Source organism: Pseudonaja textilis, chromosome 3, assembly GCF_049901715.1.
Source record: "Pseudonaja textilis isolate UNSWEBS1 chromosome 3, rPseTex1.2, whole genome shotgun sequence".
Lineage (NCBI taxonomy): Eukaryota > Metazoa > Chordata > Lepidosauria > Squamata > Elapidae > Pseudonaja > Pseudonaja textilis.
The window spans coordinates 111807871-111834095 of record NC_141992.1 but is presented as its reverse complement, the minus strand read 5'-3'; the positions used below and the strand labels follow the sequence as shown (position 1 = coordinate 111834095).

At 40.7% G+C, this 26225-nt stretch overlaps 1 long non-coding RNA gene across 3 annotated transcripts in view; it reads left to right on the top strand.

The window, feature by feature from the left end:
- The window catches only part of LOC113436527 (uncharacterized), a 156458-nt gene extending 131804 nt beyond the window's left edge, over positions 1-24654 (top strand). For 2 of the 3 annotated variants that reach the window (XR_015743055.1, XR_015743053.1), the window contains exon 6: positions 5782-7527. This is a non-coding gene — a long non-coding RNA (uncharacterized LOC113436527). Of the gene's footprint in view, positions 1-5781; positions 7528-24308 lie in introns of those variants that run through there. The other variant, XR_015743057.1, reaches the window with a different exon arrangement.
- Positions 24655-26225: the final 1571 nt, after the last annotated feature.

The window sequence follows — 26225 nt, the reverse complement described above, 5'->3', positions numbered from 1 at the left end:
CCTTGCTCCCATCCTGCGCAACCATTACGCCCCAGCCATGCCAACTCTCATTCACAGGCATGAGTTCTACCAGAGGGACCAACGTGAGGGTGAGAGCGTTGGGGATTTTGTGGCAGACCTGAGGAACCTGGGTGGTTTGTGTGGCTTCGCCAACCTCGAAGAAGCCATGAGAGATCGCATCATCCTTGGCCTCAGAGACCCAACCACCCAGAGCAAGATCATGGCCAAGGGAGACATCTCGCTTGCAGATGCCATAGCAGATGCCACAGCAGCCGAAGCCACTTGTAAATTGGCAGCACGAATGCGTCGAACCAGCGGGACCAACCGCCAACCCACCAACGATGCTGGGAAACTTTCAGACAAGTACACATCAACCACCCATCACGAAGACGTCGAGTCATCCTCAGACAGCGAGGAAGAAGAAGTCCACAGGCTCCGGTCAGAACGTGAGCAACGGGACCAGTGGGGTCGCAAAGCCAACTACTAATGCGCCGGATGCGGGGAAACCATCCCGATCCGAATGCAGATTCTTAGATGCCATATGCCGCTTTTTGAAACGGGACACAATCGCGAAGGTATGCAGAAACAAGAGAAATTCCAGCCCCAGACGGAGAGGGAGCAGCCCAAAGAGAAACGATGGCAACGCCACCACGCAGAGGGACCGCCCTAGCAACCAGTGGAACCAGTACAGCAGACCCCGAAGGTTTAACGATGCCCCCAGATGAGAGGAGGCTCATCAAACCATCATCATCGGCCACGCTTCATCACTTGACGCTAAAAAGATCCAAGTAGAGGTCACGATTGAAAACAAAACCGTGCAACATGGAAGTCGACTCTGGGTCATCACTATCCATGGTATCCTGGAGAACACTCAAGCAGCTAGTCCCCAACATCCGACGCCAAGACCTCAGCAGTCAGAGAATCATACTAAAAGACTATCAAGGCAACCGGATTCCAGTCGCAGGTACCCGCCATGTGCAGGTCTCGTTCAAGGGACATAAGGCAATTCTACCACTCACCGTCGTAGACCGAGACCGGCCAAGTCTATTGGGTCTTCAGTGGTTCGCGCCACTAGGAATCAGAGTGGCTGGCATCCATCATACTGAAGACAATGACTGGGAGGCGGCTCTCATCCACGATTTCCGAGAAGTGTTCAACGAAAGCCTAGGCAAGTACAAGGGGTCCCCTATTTCATTTAATCTTCGCCCCGACATAGCACCCATTCGTCTAAAGCCACGCCGAGTTCCCTTTGCTCTTAAATCCAAAATTGACGAGCAACTGGACAAATTAATTGCGCAAGGCGTGTTAGGACCTATTGACCACGCCCGATGGGAGACACCAATTGTCACCCCCATAAAACCTGATGGGTCCATAAGAATCTGCGGTGACTACAAGGCCACCCTCAATCACGCACTACAGCAGAGCGCCTACCCAGTGCCAGTTGTTCAACATCTCCTGCATTCACTTGGGGGTGGCAAAATATTCGCAAAATTAGATCTGGCCCAAGCGTATCAACAGCTACCAGTTGATCCCGAGACTGCAGAAGCCCAAACTATAGTCACACATCGTGGTGCATTCAAATGCAACAGGCTCCAGTTTGGTGTAAGCATAGCCCCAGGCATCTTCCAAAGCCTGATGGAGAGACTATTACAAGGGATAAAAGGGGTCGTGCCCTATTTTGATGACGTATTAATAGTAGCACCCACAAAAAAACAATTAGAAAAACGTCTCAGAACAGTCCTACAGAGGTTCAAAAACGCTGGCCTCAAGGTTAAGAAGGAAAAGTGCCAGCTTTGCACAGAAAGGGTGGAGTTTCTTGGCTACCTCCTTGACAAGCAAGGAATCCACCCCACAGAAAAAAAATTGGCAGCTATCAAAAACGCCCCAAGACCTAAAAACGAAACCGACCTCCAAGCCTTCCTGGGACTTATTAACTTTTATAACATCTTCCTACCCCAGAAGGCGACTGTTGCTGAGCCCCTTCATAGACTACTCGATAAAAGGGCATCCTGGAATTGGGGATGTCGGGAGGAACACGCCTTCCAGCAAGTAAAAGACCTCCTTACCTCAAAGGCAGTACTAATTCAGTATAACGAGACACTACCTTTGACTGTCACGTGTGATGCCTTACCATTTGGGGTAGGGGCCATCCTGAGCCACATCCTACCAAACGGCTCAGAAGCACCAATTGCATTTTTTTCACGAACTCTATCAAAAACAGAAAGAAACTATAGCCAATTAGATAAAGAAGCCCTTGCAATTGTCTCTGCAATAAAACGATTTCATGAATATGTTTATGGGAGACCAATTTCTATTATAACGGATCATAAGCCACTACTTGGGATCCTGGCGGGCGACAAACCTACTCCACACATTCTCTCCCCCAGAATGACGCGATGGTCGGAATTTCTCGCTGCCTACGACTATCAATTAAAGTACCGCCCGGGGAAATCTATTCCCCACGCAGATGCCTTGAGCCGCTCACCACTACCCAAGCCACAGGAAGACCCAGCTCCCACACTCCCCGTACTGCAAATAGAAACAATGCCATCGCCTCCACTAACGGCTCAAGACATCGCCTTGGAAACCAAAAAAGACTCTTGTTTGGCACGAGTTCTTGGCTGGGTGGAGAGGGGATGGCCAGATTACGACACTAAGGAACTGTTTAAGCCGTTTAAAAACAGACAAACGGAACTTTTTTCACAAAAAGGGTGCGTTTTGTGGGGAGACCGAGTTGTTGTACCAGCTAAGTTACAAAAAAGAGTATTGCAAATGCTACACAATGGACACCCAGGCATCGTACGTATGAAAGCACTGGCAAGAAGTTACACCTGGTGGCCAGGTATAGATAAACAAATCAAAACCTGGGTCGCCTCTTGTAACAAATGCCAGGAAAACCACTCTGCTCCACCCAAAGCCCCACCAACAGAATGGGAAACACCCAGGGGTCCTTGGTCTCGCATTCATATTGACTTTGCAGGACCTACGAGAGGCCACACCTTCTTAATAACTGTTGATGCCTACTCAAACTGGCTTGAGGTCAATAAAATGAAAGCAACCACTACTGAGGCGGTCATTAAAAAACTGAACAGACTCTTCGCCACACACGGGTTACCAGATGTCCTGGTCTCTGACAATGGGCCCCAATTTACTGCCTTAGCCTTTGAACAGTATTTAGCGGAACGGGGCATCCGACACGCACTCACATCGCCGGCTCATCCTGCAGCGAATGGTAGGGCTGAATGAATGGTTCAGTTTACAAAGAAAACCCTGCAGAAAATGGATCAAGGCAACATCCACGACAAAGTCACTAGAATGCTGCTCCTACAACACATCACACCAAACAGCACGACCAACAAGTGCCCAGCTGAACTCCTGATGGCCAGGAAACTCAGATCGCCTCTAGATCGTTTGCACCCTGCCTACACCCGGAAAAGCCCCTGGGTTCCAGCAGCAAGCACCATGTTTTCAAGGTAGGAGACCTTGTTTTCGCAAAAAATTTCTGGGGATCCCCTTTGGATTCCTGCCCAGGTAACTCAAGTTACGGGCCCCCGCTCCTACCGTCTACTCACCACTGATGGCAGACCATGGAAACGCCATATTGACCAACTGCGTTCCAGACTAACCTCATCTTCCAACCCTGACCCTAACTTTGACACTGGGGGGGAGGGGAAGCAGTGAACTCAGAATTAGAACCAACACCTGTCTATTCCGAAGATCACCGCACCATGGTTGGCAACACTCACCAGCTGCAACTGAGACTGGACAGTCGAACGCTTCGCCAGGAAGCAGCATCCAGGCAGGTTCAGTGAGCCCCGGGAGCCAGAACAGTAACAGCGAGGCTGAGGACTTCATCACCCCGGAGGCACCAGAGGAGAGCCCTGACCATGACACCGGTTCACCGTTCCCGTTTGATCCAGCAAGCAGTCCATCTGAACCCGGGTTTGAACAGGGTCAAGCGGAAGTGCGTAAGTCAGGCAGACAGGTGCGAAGACCTGCTTACCTGCGAGACTATATTACTCCACCCCTTAAACGGAACTGAGATGGGAGGGGTGTTCCGGACTAGCAGGCTCGTAGCCTGCAAATCTGATTGGCCCGTTGAAAGCCGATCGTGATTGGTCACCATAGACTGATGCGATTGGCCAGTAAACGGGCTGCCACGATTGGCCCTGCCAAGAGCGGCAAACACAAATCGCCTTCATTGGCTGCCTAGCCGCAGCCAGCCCTATAAAAGGGGCTGCTGTGGCTGGGTTTAGTTGCTCAGATCTGAAGTCACAAATAAAGAGCTTTAGTTACTATCTGAGTCTTGCCTCCGTTCTTGAACCGTCCTCCCAGATATAACAGTAACCCTAGCTAAACCGCTTCACTATACTTACCATCACACATAAGCTCTTGTGTCTTAGACATGTTAGTAAAGTTTTTAGTTGCTTGTGGATTTGATAGAATTACGGCAACATTCTGAATAGTTAAGGTGTTTAGTGAAGCATGATAGCAGGATTCTGCTAATTTGACCTTTGGTTTTATGTTAATAAGTAAAACTCCCAATAGATAGTTTTAAAAAGATGCTGATTTAAAATGTGTTGCTCATACTCTGACTCTACATGGTAATACATTGATCAAAAGCTACCTAATAGTATTGAAATGGCAATTCTATAGTCCCTGGAAATGCAGAAAGTAGAACTTCAATTCTGAATGCAGTTTGTGAAGATACACTACAGTAAAAACTATTCTCTGAGGGTTTGTACAAATGTCAACAGAACCATCTTTGAATGCAATTTATTAGTTGGTTGAGACTTCCAGCGATTTTATAGAGAGAGTGATAAAGCCAACTGGGTCTTAACGTTCAATACTGTATAATTTAGGGCCCACGTGGAATCTTAGAAATAATTTATCAGTGCTAAAGAATAACATAAAAAGTAATAATTTTCTTTATGTAACATTTTAGTGAATTAAGCATGTTTTAGGTTGCAATCTTGTGTGTAACTACAAGCAAATCACGAATCCTACATAGTACATGTCTACACAGAAATACATGGGCTTAGGCTCAAGTCCTATAAGTGTTGTATATCAAAATTATACAATATTAGAAATAGTTGATATCTTGCCATAATTACATTGGTGTAACTGTGATGCTAGCATTATGTTACCACTGTAGGTTTCAGGATGAGTAGCTTCGGTGTGTGAGGGAAAAAAATGTCAAGCTATCAGATTATATTGCAAAGAATTGACAAATACTACAATTGTACAGATTTTTGCAATCAGATTTAAAAATTCTAGAGAAATAGAACTAAATTTGGATCTTAAATTCCTTCAGATGTTTTTTTTATTCAGTTTATTTTATTACAATTATTTGTGTGCCACCTAATTTACCAAGAAAAAGAAGGGGCAAATTCATTTTGGGATCTTGTTGGTCAATATTTATTAGACCAACAGTTGATATAAAGTCTGAAAGTGCAATGGCATGCATACACAGGCCTGAACCAATCAGTGATTTAAAATAGGAAAAACTCAGCTCAACAGCTGCTAAATCCTGACAATATAATACCATCTCTAGTGATGATGACCAAAACATGGAGCTTTCGTTGCATTTACACCACACACTTAATAAGATCAATGGCATTGGTGTGTTATTCTGGCACAGAGGCATTTTATTCCTCTTGTCCCCAACATTAATGATTTCCTTATCTTAACTTAGTTTTGCATGTTATTCAAATCCAGAGAAGTGTGTGTTCACTTTCTCATCTCTGTTTCTTGGCTTCTTTTTACTCCTTTCTGATGAAGGTAGAAGAAAAAGGTTGAAATACGGACCCAAAGTCTTCTCCAACTGAATCACCACAGAAGATGACTGTGGTGTTTTTTGTTTTTTTGTTTTGGGGGTGGGGGGAATGTTGTCCCAATCAAAACAAAGAAGCTGGTAAAAAAACAGCTTGGCAGCCCCCACAACAGCAAGAATGTACTCCAAGATATCTTCCTTAGATATATAGTAGCCAGGTTAATCCTAAGATACTTCAGTCAAGTAACTGAGTCAACAGTCTCTCTGTGATTTGAGTTAACAAGTTCAGAAATGTTGTGTGAGCCCTCCTTCCTCCAATGCTTTAATATTTTAATCTTGGCAAGTCACTTTTAAGGTGAACCACAAACGAGCCAACCACATTTGAATCAAACATTGTATGAACGAGACTATGTGATCAGTTAATGGTTTGGTGAAAATTGAGTAAATCCTAATTAAGTTAATGATGTCTTAGTGTGTCTTGTGAATATATTTCATACTTATTAATGACAGTGATCTAACAGAATGAAAGTTGGGTGAAAAGAGACAGGTGTGGATGATATAAGAAGACATTCCAACTATGAAAATAATTACCTTGTCTGCAATGTAACATCTTCATCACAATGATTTGCTTGTAGATAAAGGCCTACTTGTGGGGAAGTAAGGTTGCTAGAGAATGGGACTTATGAGAGAGCAAGCATTCAGACTTTACCTATTAAGAGGAGGAAGAGAATAATAGCAAGCTTTATCTCTCATTCAGCCAAAGTGGGCTTGGATATCCATTCCTTCTTTCATGTGGGATCTTTGCTCTCCTGATTCCAATTATCCCGTTATTGTCCAGTGGCTGGGCTCTAAATATAGTAACCCTATTAACATTTTGATTGTTACTGTATTTTGAGACAGACACAGAGAGAATAATACCACTATAACTAAATGCACCCCCTTCCTCTGCTGTAATTGCTGAATGTTTCAGCCTATTTTAAAATACATGTTTGGATTTGGTAAGATGTAATAATCGGGGTTTTTTTCTCCAAAATAAACAGTTGTCGTGTTCTTCTAAATCTCAAGGGATGCAGAATCTTTTAATTTTTTTACTTCTACATACAAATGATTTCCCAAACCTACAGGAGAATCATTTCAATTAGTGCAAAGCTGATAATTAGCTAACTAATAAGGACTAATTTTCTATCACAATTATTTCCTAATTAAATCCCAAACTGAGATTTCAAACCCAGATGGTCAGTAATGCTACAGATTTGTTTAAATTTCTTAGACAGTAACAAACTGCTAATTAGGTTTTGTAAATATATTAATTCTCTTGCGATTGAATTAATAATATTGCATGTTGGTAGATTATTACCTCATTAATTCTGACAGGCCTTAGTCTGCCTGACATATAATCCACTTATCACACATTGGTCGTAAAAAGATTATGAATAAAATCATAAGTGAAGCCTTCCTTTTAATTCAGGAGTGCTGCTGTCAATGTTTGGTGTCATATTTCCAAATAAGCAAGTCCCTGAGGCTGGAATTCAAAGTATGCTTACCTTAGGACAGACAAATTTGACATGTTTATTTCAATCCATTTCCACATTAATTTTAGATTTGCAAAAACAGTCAGCATGAGCATTTAGGAACATCTTGCACCTACAATTCTAGTGTGTTTTTTAAAAAATATTTTTCTTCTTGTAATGTCTATTTGTTTAATATTGCTATACACACACATGTATGTATGTATGTATGTATGTATGTATGTATGTATGTATGAATGATATCTGTAACACAGTAAAGCTTTCCCTTGGGAGCCTCGAAGGAGGTTGTAACATTCCCTTACGCCTGCATTTATTGGCCTTGTTTATGATACATAAAAAATACATTGTATTAATAGCATTATGTCTGAACGTAAGCCATGAAATAAAGCATCCAAATTCCATCTTGGGTGGTATTTTAGAAGATCTAAGATATGCCTTAGATATGGCTCTGTATATTGTCTGTATATTGTCTAACCCTAGGAGGGAAAACTCTAAAAATGACTTCCCTTTCTGATACGCAGAGATAAAATTGGGAGGTAGGAATCACTACAGGATGGGTAAACTTGGAGAGTTTTTGCTGCTTCTGACTTCTTTTTATGTCTTGTCTGGATGGATGAGGTATGAAGTAGCTGCACCCCAAGGATGGGGAGAAGTTCAGCCACTCTCCATATTGTGCACAATGCCTCTCACCAAAATTAGCTCGCCACCATTTTTTAAATTTTATTTCTCAATAGAACAGAAATAGCCAGGAAATGTCATTTGGTCTGCTACATCAAACATGAGTGAAGTTGGTTTTATCTTCCTCATTTCCTCAAAGTGATTTACAGAGCTTTTCCTTTTTTTAAATCTTCACAACAATCCTGGTTGTTGTTGTTTTTGCATGTGCATATACCAATAAATATTTCCTTTTCCTTTCTATTGTAAAGACAAATTTTAAAAGGGGGAAGCAAGAAAGAAACAAGCTAAATCACCTATTGAGCTTCCATGGCTCAGAGAGGACTTGAACCTCCCCAATCCTCACACAACATCTCAGCTACTGTTTTTATATTGTGTGGGTGGCATGAAGGTTGATCAAAAGCTCCTACTCGTATCAGCTCTTTAGTGTCCTGTGTATGGTATAAAAAGTCTCACACTGCTAATCTAATTCTCAAATAATTATCACAATAGCCTTTCAGGAAAGGAAAAAACGGCTATTAATTAAATTTGCATATTTCACTGAATGCTGGCTTTTGTCAAGCATGAGACTTGCCTAATTGCCTAATCAATAACTCCAATCATGTGCTAATTCAAAGATGTGTTTTCCAACTAATGTGCAACCTGATAGCATCTTTTCATCACAGGAGTCAACCACTTTTGTTTTCTTCACATATTGACATCATCTTGACACTTCAGAGCAAGTTAACAGTTTGTTTACTTGAGTAAAGGCCAATCAGACAAAGCTGTTTGATTCCTATTAATGCATTTTTCAAAGATGAATGTATGATTCTCCACTAATTTACAGTATTCTACTTGACATTCTTTACTTTTAACCAAGCACAGACCATGTAAGCAATAGACTTCTTCAAGTCTACTCTTCTCATTCTCCTTCCAGAGTGACACTCAAGAGATGACAAGCAATCAATCTCCTATTCTGTTTATCCAAAGTGAAATAAGACAGGATTGCTCCCCATTGTAAAATCTGTAGATTCACTCTGTTATTGCCAAACTTAGCCATTCAGAAAACTGACCCCCAAGATTAACCAGTAAGACATTGCTGTATGAACATGATGTAGTTCTCATATTGTAAATATCAACTCTAGAGTCCTTGGCATGTTCTGTGCTTGGTTGTCTGCAGATGTTGTTTACATCACCTACCTAGGTAACATCATTAGTGCCTGCCATTGGCATTCATGGTGTTAGCTGTCTAACACTGATGATGTTACCTAGTTGGATAATGAAATGTTTGCAAGCAAACAATCAAGTCAGACAGCACCAAGAACTCAGTTCAGTTCAGCCTTGAGCTACATATACTTCTATTGGAATTACATATAAAATGCTTCAAAAAATATGCATATCTGCATGTGGGCAAACCACCAAGGAACAACTATTCTTTCTGCATGAATGCCTATGACCGTGTGCTCTGCCCACCAGTGTCACATACAAAACTACAATAAACAGCATGGCTGGATGTAAAATAGCTCAACAAAGAAGTGAAAAATCATATGGTGAATGATCATGGATGCTCACCTCAGATGAAACAAGTAGCAGCAAGCCATGGGTACCCTCAAGGAGCAACTAAAACAAAATATAACCCCAAAACACACAAAAATATTGACAACTACCATGAGGACTACATCTCTAAGACAAGATGAAATATGGAAAACAAAATCCCTAACCGGCAGCTCAAGCTAAACATCAGAAGCAAAGAGGTATCTGAACCCAGCTATGAGTAGTCAACCAATCCAGCTGCTCACTGGCAAGGCAGAACAAAACATAACATCCCCCAGAAAGGCCTTAACTCTATAACATAGATAATGCTAATCATTTAGAATTCTTTATAGCCTTAGAAACAGCATTTAAAACCACAGTTTTTCTGCCTTCTGCACAGAGGTGGATTTGAAGTTGTACAGATGCAGATAGATAACTCAACATGATGTCCATAACAAAGTGCATTTATTGGTTCATCAGGTATCCTCATAACGTTTGTGATGAAGTTCTTCTTTAATGACCAATCCTTTGTATATCTGCCTTGTAGTAAAAGATAGTTATCTCCTAACCCATCTCGTAGCAATAGAAAGCAGCTGCCATGAGTTAGGGAGTTCATGCAAAAGTGAGGAAAACCAATCGGGATTACAGATGTGGCCATGTGACATGAACTACATTTCTCAGGATACCTTTAACTACATTCACCATGATGCCTTCCCTTAAGGGGACAGCTCATAATTCCTAAGTAACTATCCAATTCCCATAGACTGGCTGGGACAGCACAGCAGTACTTGCCCCAAAAGCCAAGAAAACATAAGGCAGAGAATCATATCACAGACCAGAAGAGCACAGAATAAGAAACTAGTCACCACAGAGGATAAAGCACCTCTCAAAGATTTTAAGGAGGACTTAACCATCAGCATCCTTCTAGCAGACAAAGGCTGAACAATGGTTATCATGGACAGAAAAAAAGGAACTGATAATGATACCTAGTTAGGTAATGAAATGTCTGCAAGCAAAAATTAAGTTCAGAGGCATCAAAGAGTCCACAGTTCAACCCTGGACTAAATGTGTTCTCTTCTATTGAAATATCAACTCTGTGTACCTCAGCCACTTACTGTTTTGAGAAAGCACTTGAGCGCAATTAAATCAACCCTAATTTTTGCAAAGGGATCTTGAATGTATGCTTAGCCATTAAATGTACATGCAGTAAAGCAAGTTAAAAATTTTAAATACAGGCATAGTTTTTCATGGCTCTACCAAACACAAGGTACATGAAAATTATATATGTTGAAATGCACAACTTCAGTGGCAGCAAGTACAGTTTTCAGTTTGCCAGAGGGCCCCAGGATACTCCAGCAACATTAAAATCATATTGGCTAGGTCTTACATAGAACTTTTATTTGCAGCTAAGTGGGACAATTACTTATTTGACCCTTTGAAAAGGGTTCAGTCTAAGCACCAAATTCCAAGTTGTTTCATGTCTATCTAATCCGGTACTAAGGTATGGCTTGGTTTGGTCTAATCTAAAGCAGATACAGGCATATTAATTGTCCACTGGCTGTTACTGTTTTTTAAAGCTGTATAAGCTCTTTAATTATGGTTTAATATATGACTCAATGTTAAAAAAAATCTTGAAAAAACTGCAAAACTGTGATTCTCCAAAGGGGTTATTTTGATGGTGGGCTATAATTGCGCAATTATAGAACTTAAGCAAAAAGTTAGAGACTTGAATGTTAAAGTTACTTATATCAATTTGCTTACCAAGAAACAGTGTCTAAACTGTCAAGTTTCCCCCCCACACACACACCCCTAAATCTGTGTGTTTTGTTATACTGAACTTTCTATAAAGAAATATTAATCTGCTTACTTAGTGTGAGACAATAGTATTTAGTTTTCATGAAAGTGGCAAAAAACCTTATATTGTCTGTAAAACATGATATCCTTGATTGCCTCAATGATCTGGTTACAAATGTGATGCTTATATTTCAGTAGAACCATGAGTTTTAGTTCTGCCTTGGGCACAAAGCCAGCTGGGTAATCTCAGGCCAGCCACTCTCACTGACCTCTAAGAGAGAAGCAATTACAAATTATTTCTGAAATTTTGCCAAGAACTGCCGGGACTAGTCTGGCAGTTGCCAGTTTTCAGATTGAGTTTCAGGCAACAAAAACAAACATTTTACTTTACTTAAAACAGAAACCACATTTTACTTTATTAACATGCAGAATTCTGGTCAGTAACCATAATAAAGAACTAAGTACTTGTTTGGGCACTTCCCTCTTATTTAAGCAGAAGGGAATATCTCAGAGCACCCCAAAACTCTGACCAATTGCCTTCAGAAAACAAAGACAGAAAATTGGAAAAAAAATAATGGACCATTCTGGCTGCGGGGGTACTTATATGTATGGTATTCAGCTTTGTTCGGGTATTTTCCCACGTCATTGTAGTTGTGCTATTAAAGTTGTAGCAACGTTTCAGCAGAATCTCATCTGCCATCATCAGGCTTCTGTATTGTGTTCGTCTGTGAGTCAGACTATCACAGCCGTTTCAGTTTTAAATTTGGGGCAGCCTACTGCTGTGCCAGAATGGTTTTTTCTTCATCCTGATTGGTTGGGAGTCTTGGCCTGTGTTTATTGGTCTTGGGGTTTGCTGTGTTCTGCTTGATTGGTGTTTCTAATATCTTCTGTCTGTTTTGTGGATCTTTTTGTGTCTTGATTGGCTGGCAACATTGTGTTCCTTTATTGGAGGCCTTTAGTGCAGCTTGGCTCCAAGTAAATGGACGGCTATCATTTGTTAGGAAGCTAGGTTTCATCTGGGTCCCTGGTTGGGGTGTGTTTGAGCTGGAGGTATCAGGGGTGGGTTCTGTTTGTGCCCAGGTGTTTGCCTGGCTAGTGGTGTGGAGATTTTTTTTATTTGTGAGTGCAGGCTTCCAAATGATTGACAGTCTGGTGGAATCATCTCTTCTATTCATGCTTTCAGGTCTTTTTTCAATCTCTATGGCTTCTCTGATAATTCTGTGGCTGGGGTTTTCTATAGTGGCTAGGGTTTTGGTGCCATTGAAGTTGATGCTATGATCTGTGGCTTTCATGTGTTGGACTAGTGAGGAAGTGTGTTCCAGCTTTTTTACTGCATTTTTGTGTTCATCCAGGCAGGTACTTATTCTTCTATTGGTCTGTCCAATGTATGTGGCCGGGCATGATGCACAGGGGACTTCGTATATGCCTTGGTTTTCCAGGTCAATTTTATCTTTGGGGTTTCTAAGGATGGCTGCTATTTTTCTGTCTGTTTTGAAGGCAGTCTTGATGTGATGCCTGTGTAGTATCTTACTGATTTTGTCTGTAGTACCTCTTATGTAGGGCAGGACAGCTCTTCCATAGGTCTGTTCATCTTCTAGGTCTCCATTATGTCTCAGTATGTTTTTGTGGATCAAGCCGGTGATTTTGCTTTTGTGGAAGCCGTTGGCTGTCAGTACTTTAGCCAGGCTGCATAGTTCAGTCTTTATGTGTGTCTTGTCTGTCAGGCATTTGGTTCTGGCGATTAGTGTTTTGGCCACGGAGTTTATCTGTGCTGGGTGGTGGTGGGATTGGGCGTTGAGGTAGTGGTTGGTGTGTGTTTTCTTCTGGTATATGGTGTATCCTAATGTGCCATCTGTTTTTTTGTAGATTAGTACATCTAGGAATGGTAGTTTTTTGTTTGTTTCCATTTCCATGGTGAACTTGATTTTGGGGTGTGTGCTGTTTAGGTGTGTTAGGAAATTGTTTAGGTTTTCTTTTCCATGGGGCCAAATCACGAATGTGTCATCAATGTATCTTAACCATAGTTTGGGTTTGTGGGTGGCATTAGCCAGGGCTCTGGATTCAAATTCTTCCATGAACAGGTTTGCAGTGACGGGTGACAGTGGTGATCCCATAGGGGCTCCTTCAATTTGCTTGTATCTTTGTCCTTTGTATATGAAATATGTGTTGGTTAAGCAGTGTTCTGTTAGTTCCATGAGGTGTTTAGCTGGTTGGTATTTATTTTTGATGATTTCAAGGGTTTCTTTTATCAGGACTTGAGTGAATAGTGAAACCATGACAAAACTTACAAGCGGATCTTCTTGCTCCATATGTAGATCTTTGATCATTTTCAAAAGTGGTATGAGTTTTGTAGGTGTAAAGCTGCGGTTTCAGCATGGGGCTGTAGCTGTTTTGCTAAATGTTTAGCTAGGTTTTGTAGTGGTGCTCCTCTGGAGCTGACTATGGGTCTGAGAGGTATGCCTTCTTTGTGTATTTTTGGGAGGCCGTATATATATTTTCTTAAGTTTTCGCGGGTACTTACATGTATGTTATTCAGCTTTGTTCGGGTATTTTCCCACATCATTGTAGTTGTGTTTTTAAAGTTGTAGCAACGTTTCGTCAGAATCTCATCTGCCATCATCAGGCTTCTGTATTGTGTTCGTCTGCTTCTGTATTGTGTTCGTCTTTATATATATATAAACTGTAGCAAGATTATTGCAGACACAAAGATGGAAAGAACTGTCAATCTACTGCAGAAGAATGATTGGTGAAGCTGATAGATCTTCCTGAAATTGAACAGTTTGATTACAGAAAAGACAATATCTTCATTTATTGCTAACTGGAAACCCCTTATGGACTTTTTGCATAAAACAGAGAAAATAAACTTATGCTTTATGGTTTTCATTATTAGATAGGACGGATTATTGACAGAAGAAAGTCATGATGTAAAGAGAAAGAGGCAGATCGGTTATTGTCTTATCTGATAACTGCTATAAAAAAGATCAGAAGCTACTTCTTTGTATCCTTTTTCTTTCTTTTCTATTGTTCTTCCTTTTTTTTCTTTTTGCACTTTAGCTTTTTCTTTTATGTCTTCCTTTTGCTTTTCCCCCCTTTTATTTTACTTCAGTTTGTATTAATTTTTAATCCAAATGAATGTGGGTTGAATATAAAAGTGAATGACCACAAATAGTTGTACATTTGCTATGTATACAATAAACTGGCCTCCAACTTTCATACTGATTCTTATTGAAGACTGTAGATTCTTCTTTAGGAACTGTTTAATTATAGCTTTTGCAGTATATTTCCACAGAGCTTGGTGCCTGGGTTTTGAAACCACTAACTAACCTTACCTTGATGCTAAGTTTCTGGAGATGGGAGATAGTTCCTTTTTTCTATTTCTTTTGAATAGCAGTGGGACTGTCTGTTTGTTACAGCTGCTTGCCTTGCTCTGTGGTTTCAGTTCAGTGTTATGGTGGTTGCTCTGGCTGACCCCTCAATTCATTGAGCCTTTAAGTGTTTGTGTCTACAATCCAGAGGCAGGGATGATGGATCCTTGTTTGAGTTTGAGGCCCAGGTATGCGCCACCTTTATATATGAAACATCCTATCTAATCACACAAAATCTTACTGGTAAAATGGCAAGTTTGTACAAAATGTAATAAGGAAATGTGATCCTGCACCCTAGAATTCCTGAGAGGAGTTCTTATTCTGGTAGAGGAGTATGCATAGTAAGACACTAAATTATACCATGTCTCATGATTTGTTATGACAGTGTAAACAGGACCTATGTTAAAAAGAGAATGCTGCATTTTAAATATTTGGGTTTTGGCTGGAAATAGTTGCATATTTTATCAAAGAAAATAGATGACATTATGGAGTAAATGGAAAAGAAGAATTTTTGTTTGCATCACTGGGTGTACATTGAAAGGATGTTGTAGGTTCTTCATTCAAGTGACTGCTAGGCAGATTGGGTTTACCGTTTTACAAATTACTGACTTATTGGGCAGAGTCTATTGATAAATACTCCAGCCCCTTATGAGAAAACAAATGGGTGAGCTTAATCATCAATTATTTCCCTACCTTCTGAACCCAATGACGAAACACCAGACTTATCTTAGATTTTCTGTGAGGTAGATGCACTTTTACACAAAGCACTCTTCTGTAGCCTCCTATCAGTTGGTCTTTTATGAACCCCTGGTGGCCTGAATGGGGTCCAGAGGGATTCTTATAAATCAGGGTAATGCTCAAATGAGCTTCTTGACTTTTTTATAACCAACTTCCCATTTTTTTAATGAACGGAATAATGTTTGAGGCACGAAGCTTGATTGGGCTCCAAGGAGCTGCTACTGGGCACAAGGTTGCCAATCCCAGCAACTGATACCTATTCTGATGCCATCTGTATCTCTTTCCCACTTTGGTTGGCCCATCCTGCATTCCTGTCTAGTGAAATGGCTGCATGGACTGTACATTCTACCAGTACATTTTTCACAGCAGTGGTGAATTTGTCTTCCTATCTGCACGAGCAGGATTTCTATCAATTTTTACAATAACCTCAACCAATTAAATAACCAATTAAATAACCTCAACCAATCATTAAAAATTGCACTTGTGCTTCTTTTCCCCATCTCTTTCCAGTGCATGTAACTTTGTTGAATTTTAGTAAATACCCAATCTACAATATTACTAAAAATAAATAAGGCTAAAACCAGATTATGTTCACTTATTACACCTCATGTGCATTGTCAGGTAAATAACTTTTTATGCACAGATACATTACGCAAAGACTTAACTCTATGGAGAAGGCTGCAATACTGGGAAAGATGGAAAAGAAGAGAAAAGAATGACCAGCAGCAAATTAGATGGACTCATTTATAACGGCAAGCCCTATACCATTGGAAGGTATAAAAATTCACACTAGGAATTGATCATCTTGGAGAAAATCTGTCTTTGTGGTCACTAAGAGCATGCAACAACTTGATAGCACATAATCATCATCAAAAAACCTTTTAAAAATTCTGGTGAGTGCCTGGGTTATGAGCACTACAATAATGAAATGTAAATAACTGAAGAAATCTAGTGAGAAACCATTACTTTAGAAAATCATTACATCTTATACAAAAATAACATTCAGGTTCTTGTTATGAAATAGTGAAACATAGAAGATACAGTTCTAATCAAGGGTGGGCTTGAGCAATTTTAGCAAAGGGTTGCTGGGTGGGCGTGGCCATGGTGGCCATGGCCTCCTGCACCATGGTTGAGGGGGGGGTTGCCCTCCCCGGGCTCTGAAGGCTTTCCTCAGGCCTCCGGGAGGGCAAAAATGTCCTCCCTGGGCTCTGGAGGCTCTTTGGAACGTGGAAACAGGCCCATTTCTGGACTTCCTGAACTTCTGGCAGGCCCGTTTTTCACCCTCCCCAAGCCTCCGCACACACCCTGCACTTACCCGCATCCAAAATGGGCCACTTGGGGACCCCTGGGTGGGGCGGGGCAGGGTGGGCAGACCAGTCAGGATTGGGATTTGGGGGTTCTCTGAACTGCACAGAACCTTAACTAGGAGCTCTCCCAAACCCCTGCAAACCCCCAGCAGCCCACCCCTGGTTCTAATGCAGAAAAAAAACACCTCAAGGTATCACTGTAATTGGAGTAATAGTAGCTCCCTATACCCAGCGTGCCTCACAGTATTTCAAGGCTAGACAAATGTAGAAGAATTTTATGCAGCTTTCCTATCAGTTGTCCCCACATCTGCATCCATTCTAGGTTTCAACAAACCTCTCTGATTTCATCAAGGGAAAACGCAATACAGTTTGAAAACAAAATTAAACCCTGATATTGGTTTCAGATAAAAAGGGGGAAAGAATAACAAAATTTTCTGTACACAAAACAAAAGCACTTCTCTTGCTTTTTCTATAGTTAAACATCTTTCACCATCTGTCAGAAATTTGGTGGGCGGTTGGACTAGATGACCTCCAAGGCAGTGGTGCGATTCAAAATTTTTTATTACCAGTTCTGTAGGCCTGGCTTGTTTGGTGGATGTGGCTTGGTGGTCATGTGACTGGGTGGGCGTGGCCAACTCAGAAAGATGGTGTGGTAGCTTGCTACAAGTGATGTCGAGTTGGCCACACCCAGTCACATGACTGATGTTGCAGAGACAGGGTTATTTTCAATGTACCTTCCCTGCCCCCACTCTAGCCTTGGGCTGACAAAAAAAAAGCCCAACTAAAGATCACGACTACCTGCTGAGTCTGCCTGCCGAATGGGTTTTGTTTTGGAGTGGTTTTTGTTTTGTTTTTTGCCAGAAGCCCTTCGGAGATAAATTTGCACCACCAAATCTTACTGTACCTCATTGTTGCGGTGCTTCCTGTTGCTGCTGCGGGTGCTTCTGCAGCTGTCTGCGAGAGCAAAAGTAGCAGCCGGAGATCAGGAGCCACTTCTTTCGCAGTGCAGAAATGCACCTTGAATCGGCTGGCTGGTCTTCTCTTTCTCTGCCTGTTTATTTCGTATGGCCAAGGGGGAGGAGACCAGCCGATACTGGTCGATACTACCAATACTGTTGTATCTTTAAGAGAATGTTGTAAATGTGATTTGCTGAGGTTCCTCCAATGGCCATAAGATGGAGCCATAAGATGGTTTGTTTCTTTTTTGCACTTCCTTTGTTTTCCTTTTGCCTTTTGCCTGATCATCATTCTGTTTGAATTGCTGTGAGTCTTGCAACTATTCACAAACTCCATTTACTGTACTTTGTTTATGATACTGGTAAAGAAAAGGACTTCGTTTTTGGATTATCCCTGGACCAATTATTTTGAATACTAACTGCTTTAACTGCATATGATTTGGACTGTTTGTTGGAGTTTGTTTACAGGAAGTAAACAAACTGTTTATAGGAAGTAAAACTTACATTTTACTATCCAGTGTATCTGTGTGCTGGTTGTGTGTTATTCATCACCACTCTCACTATGTTTCCCTGAGTGCACCCATTCTCCCAAAGGGGAATACCTCAACACTGGTTTTGGGCCCAGACTCAGATAATTGAGAGTTGGTATGAATACACAGTACCATATACAGACAGCTGTCTACTGTTTAATCATGGGTTACTGTCCTGGTAAAGATGGCACAAGACCCGTCAACAAGTCTATCACTGATAACCCGGTTGGATGGAACAAACTCTGTTTCCTGGTCTATGAAGTGCAGTCTACTTCTACATAGGGAATGGTTATGGGCTGCAGTTCAGGATCCACCTGATGTAAATGCTTGGGATACAGATGATGAGGATGACGCCAAAAAGTTAGCTGACTTTAAATGGAACAATGAATAAGCTCTTTCTATGATTGGACTAACACTGAGTGACCAGCAGCTAGTCCATATTCGTGGAGAAGAGTCTGCTGCTAGGTGTTGGGAGAATTTGAAGAGGATTTATGTTCGTGAACAGTGTAGGTGCACACATACATCTTACACGTAAACTGTTTAGAGCATGTCTTCTGAAAGGTGGAGATATGTTAGCTCATTTGAATTTTATGAAAAGAACTTTTCAAGAGCTACATGAAAAGGATCTGATTTTTTCAGAGCTGCATCAGGTTTACATCATTCTTTCCTCATTGGATGAAAGTTATGATGATTACGTATCTTCACTGGAAGTCCTGACCAGAAATGAACTCACATTGACTGACATAACCAGACGATTGTTAGAAGAGGCAAGAAGAAGGTAGGATAGAGACCAACTGAGAGAGAAACAACCACAAGAAGAGGATTTGTTTTCAACTGCCTATACTGTTAGGAAATGTTTTTCTTGTGGGGCTAGGGGACATATAACTAGATTCTGTAAGAAGAGCAAACGACAGAATATTATTTTATTATTCAATGTATCTGTGTGCTGGTTGTGTGTTATTCATCACCACTCTCACTATGTTTCCCTGAGTGCATTCATTCTCCCAATGGGGAATACCTCAACACAACCCTTCCAACTCTGTTCCTATTCAGCTGGAATCTGCCTTCTGAGTAACTGAAGGTCATTATCCCATGTCCTGGACCTGGACAATGAAAAAACAGCTGTTCCTTCCATGTGTTCCCTCTTCCAAACCTCAAAAAGTGTATCATAAATCTTCATTTAGATATTCTTTCAAGACTGCACATCCTTTAGTCCCTCCTTGAAAGATTTAATTGCTAATGTAGTATTCAAGCTATGATCTGATTGGTGCAAAATATACGTGAATGATTACTTTGTATGGCTTGAAAGCTCTTCTTCTATTGATGCAACCTCAAAACTGCCTTTGCTTTTTGAACAACTGATTCTATTCACTTTGCCATAAACTTCAATTCCAATATCCTTGTCATGCACGCTAATAGTGAACCTCTCCCCATAGAGTTGTACATTTCTTTTTGGTGTTGTTGTTTTTTTTTTCCTAAGTAAATAACTTTGCACTTCTGTGATACCTGCATGGAACAAACTAATCTGTAGTTTCTCTATGTTAAGCTAGAGGCAGCATAAATCTTTCTTCAGTCATTCAGAAGTTCTCAATAGTCCTCAAGGTCGAAGTTCTCAACGAATAGAAGTTTAATTGCTTGATTAGCAGGTTACATCTATAGCCTAGGATGCTATCAACCTGGCTCTGGCTTTCATCTCATTCAATATCAGTAGTGATTCCTGTGAGTTCTAGTCCTGCGTGAGGCACAAAACCAGCTGGCTTAGCTACTTTCTACCAGGCCCAGGAAGGAGGCGAGGCTAACCATTTCTGAAATACATTGCCAAAGCAATAGCAATGAAAACCAGACTAGATCGAATGGAAAAAAATGGTTTCTGTCAAGCTTAAGTTGACATCCTTTAGCATTCTTCACAATCGCCTGGTGGGTACCTTATTCTTTTCTCAAAAACCAACCAAACAAAAACTCCTGAGTCCAATATAATTAATGTAATTTTGCTTTTTCTTTATTATCTCCTTTTCTAATCTTCACGGAGCAGCTGGTATATTGTTTCTTTTCTCCTTTTGTTATTCTGAACTAACTGAATTGTCCCCTTTTTAGTTCTTTAGCATCCTTTTCTAATCTCCACACATTCTAAGCTTTAGCTTTCTTGAAACCAGCTCTATAAATCCAGGCTGTATGTATACATTTTGGTGACCTTCTACCTCCTGTGTGTGCCCCATTTGATTTTCAAATCTACACTAACCTTTTTATGCATCCACACTTGCTTCTTCCATGTTTTTTTTCTCTAACTGGTAGTGTTCTGCTTTTATAGCATCTTTCCTTTGTGAGAGTTCTTTCCTCAAGGTTTACCTTACCCCGGAATTCTTATTATTGCTCTGACTTTATTTAAATCTGGTCTCTGGAGTCCCTCTCTACAACTTCAGTGACATTCTGTTCTTGTTTCCGTTAAAATCAAGAACTGCAGTATTACCCAATAGTTTCCCCCAATATTCTTGCTACTTCTACTTTATTGATTCCATCTTTCTTATTGGTTAGGCTCATTTTCTTGCTAGCCTAGAGAAACCTATCAGCGTGTCAGGTCAAGAATTGTGGGAAGAGCCATGCACATCAGAGTTTGTCACTCAACAGAGGTGAAGAAATCCACAAGGCCTTTGTTACTACTGCTTGCCACTTAGAAAGATCTGCAATAGAGTCTGGAGAGCCTCAGAAGATCTGCAGCTCCTGGCCTTGATTGACGGTTATAAAATGAACGCCAGTATTGTATTCTCAATCCTAAAACAGCTTGAAAGCAGGAGGTATGATGAACTAAAAAAGAATGGCAAAGGACTCCTGAATTCAATTCCAGGGAAGTTATTGCTAATACTGAGTGGGGAGTTGATTGACCATATCTCGTATGCATGCCTATAAATATGTGCATTCATACACACATACCTGGCTATAACTATCCTGTCTAGCTGCTCATTCTTAGCTACAGTTGATAACAGATCAAAAACTTAATGTCTTTTAAAATTATTATCTATGTACCTCAACTAGGCAAAAGGAAACTTCTCTAAACTGCCAAGAAACTGCCTCATTAACAGTGTATTAAAATTCATCTCATTACTCAGAGTAGATAATAAATTGTAAACAAAACAGATGCTCTAATTTTTTAAAACCATTAAGTTCTACGTCTGGTACACAAGGGGAAGAGCCTGTCTAGGGTGCACATAAGGTGCTCCTTGAGATATGAAACATTTCTTCTCTCATGCAGCTGGATCAGACTCCCATCCATTCTCCTAAAAGGTATTTTATGAACCTAGTTAATAGCAATTTATATAAATATACATGTAGAATATAAACACATACAATGCATATGGAGAAAATAAATAACAGTTAACTATGCATTAAATACATCAAATATGTTTGCTAATATTATAATAAAGTATAAGAACAATATCTGAGAGTATAGGATTGACACAAGTCAAATTTTAATTTTAATATTTGGGAAAGACATTTGGGAAAGGCCATAGTCATACTCCGTACCCATCTTCTATTGATCTATAGGCAGACTGAATGACCAGAAGACTCGTGAATGCTTTCTTCCTTAAACTGATAATTCATATGTAAATTGAAAATCTACATTAATTTTTCCTTCACCCCCACTCACCCTGAAATGTTTGATAAACACAAGCTGAAGAAATGAAATCACTAAGATATTATACTGAAAGTACTACAGGAACAGAGGAAACTCATAAAGGCCTCACAAAACTTGCATTTTCTTTATTACAGAAACAAGAAGAGATACAGAGATTGAGCTATCAGTAGCTGCCATATTGCTTTTACATGGCAGGCCTACTGAAATCTAGTTACACAAATATCACTTGTGTGTAATGCAACTAAATATATGCTTGCTCTCAAATCTAGAAGCAAAATTAGTTTTCTGACTTGGAAGAAGAGCTAGAGTTGCAATTCAGTTTCTTCTGTATCAGTCCAGCAGAAATCTCCAAAATATTTGCCTTTAAGGGTCTAATTATAAAATGTCCTGAAAAAAGCAGGTCTGTGCTGCTTAATACAAGGTTCTGGAGCATCACATACTGTACTGCAAGGGAGAATGTGCTTAATGACTTTACCATCCCATCCTAATTGCAAAAATAGGGTTATGAGAATGCTTTTGGAAAGCCTGCATGTATTCAGACTTTCAGGGAAAGCAATGATCAGCTTCTGTTGAGAAATTGTAGACAGTTTTAATGATCAAGAAGTTGATGATATGTTAGATAACCAGGATTTCCAACTATTTGGCTACAGGAACAAATTCATAAATCGGTAGGAAAAAACAAAAACAAAAATAACAATGAATTCAGAAAGCAAGCCTCTCTTTATGTGGTTTCATGTGGAAAAGCCAATTTGCATACCAGACATTGAGTAGCCTGGGCATCAAAAACTAACACAACTCATCGAAATGCATGATAGCTGAATGCATCTCATTATTTATAAATGTCCAGAGTTTTCTGCTCTTTGTTATGCTGTGGGAGTTGGGAGGGAGTGAATGGCACAGGTGGATGTCCTATGTAAAGAAATACACAACAAATTGAAGACAAAATTCCACAGAAGGGAAGAAAGTTCCTGTTTCTTAGGTTGAACATGTTTGCATTATTAGCCTAATTGTTATTTGAGAGATACATAATACTTACAATTCATCATTTTTAATGGAAATATCTGGTTTTACTTTTAAAGCTCAAATTTAGAAAGTAGTCATGAAAGCAATTAGAGTCCCCCAGTGAATTGAAACTGGGGTTAGGCATAACTCATTCCTGCTTGTATGTAGATGTGGATCCCTTTAACAGTGACTCCCCTTTTATTTGACATAAGAATACGGTTGGTATAATTTAGGCATCTTCAGGCTTTTCATGATCAGATAGCAAACCTCCACTGATCAGAAGGAAGGGATCTTCTCCTGCTTCCAGAAACACCCACTTCAGTGCCCGAGCAACATAGTCCTAGGCTTGTGCTTGGTCATTATCTTGTAGAGGCCATTTGGAATAACAAGCAGTCTTAAATTACCAACTCTTCAAAGAGAGGCTAATAAGACACAATCAGAGCCAAAGACAAAAGGGAAAAAGATCTGTTGTGGTTCGCCGGCAGCAGGAGAGGACGGCTAAGATCTCTGAGAGTGAGGATTCGGATGAGGGGCCTGCGTGTGATGCAGGGATGGGGCCAGGAGTATCAGAGAGTGGGGTGCTGCCTTCGGAGCTCGTGGACTCTAGCAGCAGTGACGAAGAGGACCCCGGGGTACCTGTGCTCAGTGCGCGTGCACACAGCGCTGCTTGAAGGAAAGAGCAGCTGAACTTGGGAGTAAGGCTGCAAGGTGATGGCTCCTCCCATAAGGGATAAAAGCCAGCCTTTGGGGTTGGCTTCTTTGCAGGAAGCAAATAGGTTCTTTCAACTCCAAGTTCTTGTGGAAGTCCTGTCTGTTCTGTTTGATGTTTGGAGATTTTTGGTTTGGAATATTTCTCTGCAGTTAATCTTGTATTCTTGGCAGCCTTTCATGAAAGGGCTTGCTCTTATCTGGGACATTTATTTTAAATGACTCTGCTGTAAATGAACAGAATTCACAGTGATGTGTTTAAAAGGTTTGCTTTTATATATACTTTGTGTTCATTTGATTTAAACGAAGCTTGGGTCAGAACAGTGGTGGGATTCAAAGAATTTTACTACCAGTTCTGTGAGTGTGGCTTGGTGGGTGTGGCATGGCTTGGTGGGAGTGGCAGGAGAAAGATTCTGCAAAATCTCCATTCCCACCCCATTCCAGGGGGAAGGTTACCACTGGTTCTCCGAACTACTCAAAATTTTTGCTACTAGTTCTCCAGAACTGGTCAGAACCTGCTGAATACCACCTCTGGGTCAGAACAAGATCTCTCTTTCAATAACATCCCTTGGAGGAATGGGAGGAAATTGGACGAATCACCATCCACACAACAGCGATGACTTATGGACTCTATTTCCTATGGAATGTTTTACTCCACTCAATTATTGTATCCAAATGTAACTGATACAGAATTGAGGTGAAAGAATAGTCAGACATTTAGGTAAGGTTTTTTTTTTTTTACAATGGCAGTTACTGCAGGACTTAACTTTTTGTAATTGCTTTCAAAGTGCAGATATGTGAAAGGCTCCATCTGATTATTTTAAGCAGAAAAATCCATTGGAGATAAGCAGGGTTGTACTCCGAATATAACCAAAGGGATGATCAGGAAGAAGATTGCAAGAAGTAAGGTGCTGTATTTTTCCAAATCAAAAACATGGCCTTGGCAGAATGAATGAACAACTCTCAAATAATGAACAAACAACTCCCAGAGAAGTACATTGGACAGAGTCTACACAGCCCTAGACATACAATAAAGCTCCTTTAACAATGTTAAGTAAAGATTCCTTCAAGTTAAACTCAATTTCTGGAGACTGTGTATCTGCAATGGAGCAGGGTGGTTTTTGTTTTTGCTGTTGTTGTATGTAATAGAAGTTTTTTGTTATTGGTGTCTTCTGGGATGGTTTTTCATCCTCCAGTTCCAGTCTAAAGGCTGTGATTTCGTAGTAGTTTCTTTTTTCAAGTAGAAGCAGGTCCAATCCTGCTGAGTTCTTATCAAGATCAACTGGGGGCTTTCATCTAGTTCAGGCATCTTAGACTAAGGCATTTTACTTCTTTAAAGTTTGTCTGGTTTCCTCCAACTGGACTGTCTTTAGATATCTTGCCAAGTCACTAGGTTAGTGCTTTGTGCAATTGTGTACTGAAAACCTATTCTTGTAATACCTTGAACTTGTGTTTTATGAACTATGTATTTCATTTTTGTTAAAAGTAACTTTTACTGCAATAATCCCTTCTAATCCATTTTACATAATACTTTACCCAAAATATAAAGTAGCAAAATAGTAATAAACCAATAAGTACCAGTGATAAAAAGATGCCGTTACTGACAATTACAATATTAATTCCAATTTAGCTAAAAATTAAAAAAACAACTAGTAGAAAGCCTGTATTTTAATCCCCAGACAATTGTTCAGAATACAGATTAGAAAGATAATATTTATTAATAGCAGGGGTGGGCTGCTGGGGGTTTGCAGGAGTTCGGGAGAATGCAGTTCAGAGAACCCCCAAATCCCACTGCTGGGTGGTCCTGCCTGCCCCGCCCCCCCCAAGGAGTCCCAACACGGCCTGTTTTGAATGCAGGTAAGTGCAGGGCACGTGTGGAGGCTTAAGGAGGGTGTAAAACGGGCCTCCCGGAAGTTCAGAATGGCTGGAAATGGGCTCGTTTCCAGCTTCCAGAGAGCCTCCAGAGTCCGAGGAGGGCAAAAATGGCCCCCCTGCCATGTTGCAGGAGACTGACTAGGCCATGCCCACCTTGGCCACGCTCACCCATCAAATAGGCAGAGAACTTGTGGCTAACATTTTTGAAGCCCACCCATTTAATAGCCAAACGTCGACCAGGAATCAAAATTATACTAAAACTCCTGCTACAGTATACTTAACATTTGATTATATACAGAGATAGCAGTAGAAAATAATTTAATGAGCTTCAGTCAGGGGTGGGATTCTACCAGTTCGCACCTATTCGCTAGAACCGATTGTTAACATTCTAAGCAGTTTGGAGAACCGGTTGTTAGAAGAAATTACTGACCTAATCCTATAAGGGAGGCAGGAAAGAAACATTCTGGTGTTGCTTACAGAAACTGCCGCTACGTTAACCCTTTTTTACCTTCTTGGCAGGACTAGACTTCCTGTCTCAGGAACATCTCTGGAGTTTTTTTCCCCTCCTTTGCTTGTGTGGGGTGACCATTCAAAGTTACAATGGCACTGAAAAAAGTGACTTATGACCATTTTTCACACTTATGACTGTTGCAGCATCCCCAGTCATGAGAGGCCAGGCGAGGAGATGCGTGCCTCGATGTGAGTGATATTGAGTTGGCCACACCCAGCCAATAACATGACCACCAAGCCACGCCCACCCAGTCACATGACCACCAAGCCACACACCCCCACCTAAGCCACACCCACAGAACCAGTTGTAAAAAATTTTG